At 42.4% G+C, this 9291-nt stretch overlaps 1 long non-coding RNA gene across 1 annotated transcript; it reads left to right on the top strand.

Moving 5' to 3' along the window:
* Positions 1-5312: 5312 nt before the first annotated feature.
* Positions 5313-9028, top strand: LOC132655293 (uncharacterized). The gene is made up of 3 exons (XR_009593067.1): positions 5313-5483; positions 7155-7388; positions 8651-9028. It is a non-coding gene; the product is annotated as an uncharacterized LOC132655293 (long non-coding RNA).
* The last annotated feature ends 263 nt before the right edge of the window (positions 9029-9291 follow it).

Raw genomic sequence — 9291 nt, 5'->3', positions numbered from 1 at the left:
ATTTTGGCTCACAGTCTAAAGTGATATAGTCCATCTGGCAAGGAAGGCATGATGGCTAGGACCAAAAGCAATATACATATTCAACATAATCTCTATTAAAATTCAATAACGTTCTTCAATTCATATAACACAAAAGACCTAGGCTAACCAACGTCATCTAAGTAGAAAGAGCAAGCCTAACAGTAACAGTCCCTGATCTCAAACTACACTAGACCAACAATAACAGAAATTGTATGACAATGCAACAAACACAAACATGTAGTTAATAGAAAAGAATAAAGGGCTGCAAGTGAGTAAACCCACATTGTGACAGCCAAAAGTATTGGAAAAAGGTGTACTCAATAAATGGTCCAGAGGGCCTTGTATGTGCACGTGATAAAAAAAAAAAAAACAAGCCTGTACCTCTCCTCTGGTACAAAAATAGACTCAAAATGAATGGAAATACTCATGTAAGACATGAACTTTAGCAATAAGGGAAAATATAATCAAAATACTTCAAGATATAGGCTTTTCCAAAAAGAACCCCAGAAATTCAGGAAATAATCTTTAAATTTCACAAGTTGGATTTCATAAAACAAAAAGTCTTCTGCACAGCAAAGGAAACAGCCGAGTGAAGGGATGCCTTACAGCATGGGAGAAAGTCTTTGCCAACTCTACATCTGGCAGGATGCCAATATCTGAAATATATACTGGGCTGCAAAAATTAAAGGTACAAAGCCAGGTGTGGTGGTACATATCTTTAATCCCAGCACTTGGGAGGCAGAAGAAGGCAGATCTTTGGGACTTTGAGACAAGACTGAATGCTCTACATAAGAGAGTTCCAGGCCAACCACAGTGAGACTCTGTCTTGAAAAAATTACACACACACATACACACACACACAAAAAAAAAAAAAAATTACCACTAATAAATGGGCTAAAGAAATAAAGAGGTCTCGAAAGAAGAAGTACAGGGACTATCATCCCTGAATCTATATACATAAACATAATGCTAAATGGACTCAGTAGGTTGTATGTATGTATGTATGTATGTATGTGTATACTTACTTATCTATATATGTATAACAATAATAATTAAAAAAGAGGTCATGACTATTGGAGGGGGAAATATGGGACAAACTGAGGGGGTGGAAATGATATAGATGATATAGAACTTCATGTATGAAGTTCTCAAAAAAATTTTAAAGAAGAAATACAAATAGGCAAGAAATATATCCAAAAAATATCCATGAAAAGGCCTGGGGAGATGGCCCAGTGGTTAAGAGCACGTGATGCTCTTCTAGAAGACCCAGCTTGGAGCCTCAGCACCTACGTTAGGCAGCTCACAACCACCTGTAACCCCACTTCCAGGCTACGGAACACCCCTCATGGAAATGCAAATCAAAACTGTTAACCTCCATCAGAATGGCTATCATCGCAAAGCAATCACCAACAAGTGTTGGCCAGGATTAGTAGGAAGAGGAAGCTTTATATACACTGGTAGTGTTAAAAAATGGTTTAGGAGACCATTGCCCCCAGGGGCGAGACGTGCTCCATGCCAATTGACTAACTCCATGTTTTCCTCCACTTTTGAAAGTCATTTAAGGTTCTTAAATTATTTTTTCCCTTTTTTTTTTAAATTTTTCATCAATTACACTTTATTCATTCTGCATCCCCCCATAAGCCCCTCCCTCCTCCCCTCCCAATCCCACCCTCCCTCCTCCCTCTGCTTGCATGCCACTCCCCAAGTCCACTAATAGGGGAGGTTCTCCTCTCCTTTCTGATCTTAGTCTGTCAGTTCACATCAAAAGTGGCTGCATTGTCCTCTACTATGGCCTGGTAAGGCTGCTCCCCCCCAGAGGGAGGTGATCAAAGAGCAGGCCAATCAGATTATGTCAGAGGCAGTCCCTCTTCACATTACTATGTAACCCAATTAGACCCTGAACTGCCCTGGGCTACATCTGTGCAGGGGTTCTGGGTTGTAAATTCTACCAGAGTGGACGCAGGACTAGCCACAGGATTATCATCATGGATTGCTGCAGCCATGAATCATCTGAAGGAATGGGCGGGCATGGGAGCGTTAGCAGGCCTTCTGGTGTTGGTCTCCTTGGTTTGCCTGCGGTATATATGCAAGATTAGAGTCTCACAACAGTGTGATGCAGCCATGATCATTCAGGCCTTTACAGCCATTGAAGCAGGACATTCTCCCCAAGCATGGTTGGATACCATAAAAAGCTAAAATGTTACGCTCAGGATGCGAGGCTAAGCACTGCACTCAGGGTCAGCCGCTTTGGACCCAGAGAAGAGCATGTCTGGTTGCATGCAGGTTGATGCCCCAGGTCCCGCCTCTGAGAAAAAGGTATCAGACGGGTCTGATGCTCTTTGGGTGGATGACACCTAAATGAACATCGGTACAAAGTCCCAATTTATTTCTAATATCAGAGATAAGACCTCTACTCTTGCCTGATGCGTCTAAAACAAAAAGGGGGAACTTTAGAGAGCTGCGGAATGCTATGCCTTAAAGATGGAGCTGGTTTCCGCCATCCACCTTCCCGATGGTGAGTGCTCTCTGTCACGAACAATTCCACATTTGGCTAAGGCTGAGGATCTGGCTTGCTTCCATGTATGTGGACCTATCTGCATTGCCCACGTGGCACGCCTGGGTTGGCTACCCAGAGGCTATTTAAGCTGTGGGCTGGCTTTCCCCAGGGTCCGAGGATTGTTCAAGGTTCCTGAATAAACTGCATTGAAAAAAAAAATGGTTTAGACATTGTGGAACCCAATAGAAAGGTACCAAGGAAAAATCAATACTAAATTGTCATTATCCATTCATCCACTAATGATCCACTAATCTAGGCTGGTTTCATTTCCTAGCTGCTGTGAGAAGAATAGTAACAAGCCTGGAAATGCAGGGATCTCCACCATGGGATATAGAGGCCTGTGGCTGTTATAGCTTAGCCAAATGGTCTTGGGGTTTGAATTTAGATTATGAGAGGATGTGATGAATTTGTGACATGGACATGGGAACATCCATGTTGATATCTCTTAAGAAGGGAATTTGGGGAGGTCCTCTTCCCCTTCCCTCTGACTTGGGGAGGGTCATGGGAGGGGATGAGGAAGGGATGGTGGGATTGTGAGGGGAAGGGGGCTACAGCTGGGATACAAAGTGAATAAACTGTAATTTATTTAAAAAATAAATTTAAAAAAAGAAGGGAATTTGGAATGCCGACAAATGTGGGAAAGAACACAGGAATGTCTGGCCTTCCTTGATTTCTAGGAAATAGGGAAGATGATGCTCCTATGCATCAGATGTTTTTCTGGAGAAAAATAACATTGTTGTACTTACAGAATATTGAATGTGTTGACCTGAACAAGATCTGTATAATGACAACAATCAGCACTTACACACATAGGGGAAATTTCACATGGCCTCATTCCTAGATGAAGAGTTAAAACTAATGACTGCTGAGGGAGGGAGAATCAATCTTCTACAGGGATAAGGCCCCGATAGTCTATCCAATCCCAATTGGTCATCCCTAAATATAAGAGCAACACTAAATGGCCTCAATAGGTTTCCAGAGCCTATGGGGTATGGGGTAGGGGGATAGTCTGTCCGCATATATGAATGGCGGTTATTATACTTTACGTTGCGTTGCTATGATAAATACCTTGACTTAGGAAGCAAGCACATAGCCCTTGCTCCCCTGCCTTTGCCCACCAGAGGCGGTCACCTAGCCTGACAGCCTGGCTAAACTTCTTTTCCCCTTTTATGGTCATGTCTGGCAGCACCTGAGATTCCTTTTCATGCAAATGAGGCATCCCCAGCATCCTAGCCCTGGCCAATAATGCACACTCAGCCCACAAAGGTTTAAGGAGCTTTTGGTTCCCCCAATTAAATGAGCTGTTATACTGAAGCTGTCCCTGAGAGTTTGTTTCTCACTGTCCTCACAGCCCCCTAACGGATCTTTCACACCGTTCCTGTTTCTGCCTCTTGCTTCCCCCTCCTCTCATTCACCCCTCTCAGGATCCATCAGTTTCGACTGGTGGCCGATTGGGGCTGTGATGGTCAGGGAAGCAGAGCCTGAATAGCAACAGATTATGGTCCATCATAGATGGAAGCCAAGGAAATAAAGTACAGACTGTGGTGGAACACTACTTACTGGCTTGCTCTTCCTGGCTGCTCAGCTGACCTTCTTATATAACCCAGGCTGACTCCACTAGGAATCATGCGCTGTCCATGAAAGGCTGGTCCCTCCTACCTCAATTAGCAATCTTAAAAATACCTCACAGGCTTGGACATAGGCAAGTCTGAGGGAGCCAATTCCTCAACTGAAGTTCCCTCTTCCTATGTATGTCAAGTTGACAACTAAAGCTAATTGTGATGTGGTGTGTATGTGTGTGTGTGTGTGTGTGTAACAATAATACTTATAGACAAATAAGTCATGAACTTGAGAGGGAATAAGGGAACACAGGAGGAACTAGAGTGGAGAGATGGAGAGATGTAGAGATGGAAATGATGAAAATACAGTATTTGTGTGAAGTTCTCAAAATATTTTTAAAAATAAGAAAAGAAACAAAATTTTCTTCTGCTTGTTAGAGTTTCAAGTATCCACAAAGTAAGTATTTAATGGATTTTTCAGGGTGGGTAGGAACTGTAGCTAGGAAAATGATCCATTTTGTTCAATTCCGAAATGTACCAGATGAGGGGTATTAGAAATGTCTGCAGCATGAATGATAATATTTGGACTTCGGGTCATGAGCATTTTAACATTTGTGGCCAACTTCAGGGAACCCCATGACTCAGCAACCTCAGAGAAGTGTGCTAACCTCGTTTAAAGTGCACTGTCCATATTTAGCAAATCCTGCTTAATTAGGTGATGGCGCTGGGGCAGGAGTTATCTATGCCTTACATAAATTTATTTTCAACAATCACCAATTTATACATCTATGCATATATTGTCTGTCTGTCTGTTTGAGACATGGCCTCACTCTATAGCCCTGCCTAGCATGGAAACAGACAAGGCTAACCTCAAACTCAGAGAGATCCACTGCCTTCCAAGGGCCGGAATTAAAGGTACACGCCGCTACACCTAGCTAAGTATACACACTTCTTTAGGAAACTAACTACAAAGGTAAATTCTAGCTAGTTCAAACAAAAAATGTTAATAAAGGTTCTACCTCAGAAAATGATAACATCCCAGACAGTCACATACAGGAACCCAGGCACAGGATAGGCTGGAAAGTGGTTCTAGACACAAAGACGAGAATACGCATGCACATGCACGGCAGTGACCATTCATGAGTGCCCGCTCTTCTGCTCCACAGCTGGCTGACTCTGCTGCACTCCTTTGCCCCTCCTATCTTGGACTCAACTGCTTTCCTGTGGTGCCTTCTCTAAGACTGGCTTTTATAGTTGGGCACGGTTGCACATGCCTGTAATCCCAGCACTCAGGGAGGCAGAAGCAGGGGGATCTCTGTGAGTTTGAGGCCAGCCTCATCTACAAGGTGAGTCCAGGACAGCCAGGGCTACACAGAGAAACCCTGTCTTGAAAAACAAAAAACAAACAAACAAACAAAAAAGACTGGCTTTTATGTGCTCTCTTGTAGTCTCTCCAACTTGCAGATTCATTCTGGCTTTTGAATCTTACCACCAGCTCTGTTATTTTGTGCTACCACGTATCTAAATTCTCATTTCTAAGAAAAGGAAAAATGAATGCCTATTAACTGTCCTGGTTCATCTTTGGTCGTATTTGAAAAACTCCTACTCTGATCAACTATATCCAAGTTATAGAATGGGTTACAGGACTGAAAGCATATGCTCACTGTCCCCTGTACCTCTGGTGGGGTAGCTTCTGCTACAAAGGACATAGTAATCAGGGATACTAGACAAGAAAAAAGGAAACAAAGCTGCCCTCTGCAGTCATGTCCCCAAGACACTCGCTCAGGCATGTGATTATCAGGACTATATTACAGTTCTCCGAGACAGATAGCATGATCAGTGATCAGCAATACCCTGATAGCAGGAAATCTTTACAGAGTAAGAAGGTAGATTTCAAGCATGATCATGGAAAATCCCCAAGCTGCTTCTAACTCATGTTCAAGCATTGGCCTCCCATTGCTATTCATAATAAACCACCGCTAGCCTTCCAAGTCAGTGATAAAGATCGTAGTCCGCTTATAACTAACTGCGGGGGTAAAGGTGAAGCAATCACAAGGGCTTTAAACTGGCCACAAAGCAAAAGGGTAAGTGGGTGGCAGTAAATAGTTAAAGCCTCTTTCCTGGCCCAAAGCTAAAAGGTAAGCTGCAGGCAATAAATGCTGTTAATTGTTCTTGCCTGTACATAACGGTCCTGGCAGGATAAAGATAGAAAAAGAGAATCTTTGGTCATCAGACTATTAAGACACTGGACCCCAAAGAATCTGGACTTTTCCAGAAATCTGCTGGGGAAAATAGACCATTGAAGCCCTGGTGACAGCCAGAGGAGGGACTTGTCCCCCAGAAGTAGACTTCACACAGCTCTGACAAATATGGGCATTTTTCACAACTTGGCCAGGAGGGCCTAGATGCCCTTTGTTTAAATGTCAACTTCATGTCAGCACCTCAAAGATGGATTTGGGGGGAATCACTGTACCTCTTCCTTTGTTATTCTTTTTAATGCAGCAATGAAGCAAACCTTCTTTCTATGTTCTTTATTTTCACTTACCCTTGTAGTCTGTGCACGACAGACAGGTGGCTAAGCCTGCTAGGGCTACCAGAGCCCAGGCTTGGACCCTAAAAACTCTGGTATCACCACCACGAAACTAAAACGCAAATGGATGACAATAAATCCATTTAGCTATTATTGCTTCCTCCCTTAAATGTGTCTGTCCTTAGTTTTGCACCAGGTAATATTAAGGTTAAATGTTTCCTTCTCAATGGGCACACAGGTGTGGAGCATTGCTTCTGTGCCCAAGGTTCATGTCACCTCAGGCCAATCACACCATTAAGTAAAAAAATCACAAGGAACATATGCCGTGGGCATCCTGCTCTTTATTTCACAATATGCCTGCCTTATCCTCCAAGCTCTATCCTATTGTTATTAAAATATCTATCTTTATCATTCTCCTCGCTTATTCTCCTTTTCCAGGAAGCTTCTGAGATTTCCACCTTTCCTCCTCTGTTTGTTTTCTCTCTAGCGTCAACAAATTGTCCATTTGGCAGCACCAATTCTCAGCAGGAAGTCAGTGCCAAGTCTCTGAGGACATTTGTTTCTACCTTTCCCCACGGGATGAGGCCTCGAAGGGCTGTGACGTGTCTGCTAGCAAGCATTGGTACAGAAGCCAAAGGCATCTGGAGACAAGTTTTGGGCCTAAGCACAGCGTTAAGCAGGCACACGATCAGCTGTGGTCCACCCATCATTTTCATACAGGGTGAATTTCTGCTAATTTCCAATGAATGAACAAATGCTATGTCTAGACATGTGATTATTACTACAGGTATTTTTCAAACGTTTAAACTGTTTACAAATTAAAATGTATTTCATTGATGCTAACAAGTAACTACATCCCAAGTGACGGGGATCCCCTTTCTGATATCTTGAAACTTCCATGTAAGCTAGTGTTGCTCCCAGCATAAGCAAAAATTGAATGGAGTTGTTCCTGTGGGTTTTCATGCTGAAGGGTACTCTGGCAGACAATACCTAAGTGACCATCATTAAGACAAGACTTATTAGAACAAGAAAAATGGGGCTGTCCCTTTCCCAAACCACCCTGTCTTCCGCTAGAAGCTCCAACAATTCCTGCTACAGGATTCAAAAGCATCTTAAGATATGGAATTGAAAGACTGACAGTTGTGCTCTGTGGAAATAATTTTCCCTTTATATAAAACAATATAAGGTACAGTCCACTGAGCATTCAGCACATCTCACATAATCACCATGTTGTCTGTTAAAGATAAAAATCAACTGGTTTTCAAAGCTTCCTCCCTGCACCATTTAGTGGCTCTCGGTGGAGTTCTTCTCATATGCACTATCTGAACCAAGAGTTATTTCTTGTGTAAACGAACTTTGGTAAATTTATCTAAAAATACACTTTAACCATATATGTCTACACAGCACACACAGCTACATATGTATATATATTTATGAGTTGCAGATATATAAATATATAGATATATAAGTATGTAATTGGTATTTTGAGAATCTTCTTTCTTCCAAACACCAGGTCTATGCCACTCTGGCATGCATTCAAAATGAGCAACATGCATTTTCTTAAGACTGAGAAAAGAAAAAAAAAAACTTATACATCAGATATAGCACATTAGAAAAAAAAATTAGCTAGGTGGTACTGGCCACTATGTCTTTAATCCCAGAAGAAGCAGGTGGATCTCTGTGAGTTTGAGGCTAGCTTGGTCCACAGAGGGAGTTCCCGGACAGCCAGGGCTACATGTGAAACCCTGTCTCAAAACAAACAAACAAACCGTTAAATATATACTAGTTAGTTCTTTTCTTATCCCAAATCTGTCTACCTCAAAGCCTCTTCTCCAGATACACATTAAGCTTCAGGTTATCTACTGCTATATAGTGATCAGTAGCTTAATCTTACTGAGTTAACGCATTTTCCCTTAACTCACAATTGTATTGTTGGAGAATTTGGGCTGAACCCACTGAACTGGGTGATTTACTGTTCTGTAGGGCCTCTCCCAGTGTTGCCTGACCACCCAGCTAGCAGATGGACGGTCTGGAGGGCCCACGATGGCATTATCAACATGTCTGGCACCTTGGCTCAGCAGTCTGGAAAGAGTGTGCGTATAAATAGTGCCTCGGGATGGCTTCCAGATAGTTGGACTTCCTGCATGGCATCTCAGAGCCGCAGGATGATCAAAAAGATGGCACCCTGAAGCTACCAGTCTCCTAAGGCTTATGCCAAGAAACCAACAGAGTATTGCTTCTGTCATGTAAACTCGTCAAAGTTACACACACACACACACACACAAGTCTATGCAGACTCAAGGAGATATAAACCCCACCTCAGTGAGAGGACTGTCAAAGGATTTGTGTATATCTATACTCTGCCGCATGAAGTACTAGAAATGTACATTTTGAATGTGTTTGATAAATAAGGAAATCAATGAGTTTCTGCCTAGTTTGTGATATTGGCCTTGAAAAGAGACAGAGGAATGACTCTGAAATAGGGAGGGAACACTCATTATAAGTAAGACTATGTAGGTCACAGAAATCACAGGCACATTCAGATGAAGAGGTAAAAGGAGGAAATAAAGTACTCTGATACAATAATATCTAGTTAGAAGAATCAAAAGAAAAATTGAGGCTGG

The sequence above is a fragment of the Meriones unguiculatus genome, chromosome 7 (genome assembly GCF_030254825.1).
Source record: "Meriones unguiculatus strain TT.TT164.6M chromosome 7, Bangor_MerUng_6.1, whole genome shotgun sequence".
NCBI classification, from domain to species: domain Eukaryota; kingdom Metazoa; phylum Chordata; class Mammalia; order Rodentia; family Muridae; genus Meriones; species Meriones unguiculatus.
Note: the sequence above shows the minus strand (reverse complement) of the source record. Positions and strands in the feature narration are given on the sequence as shown.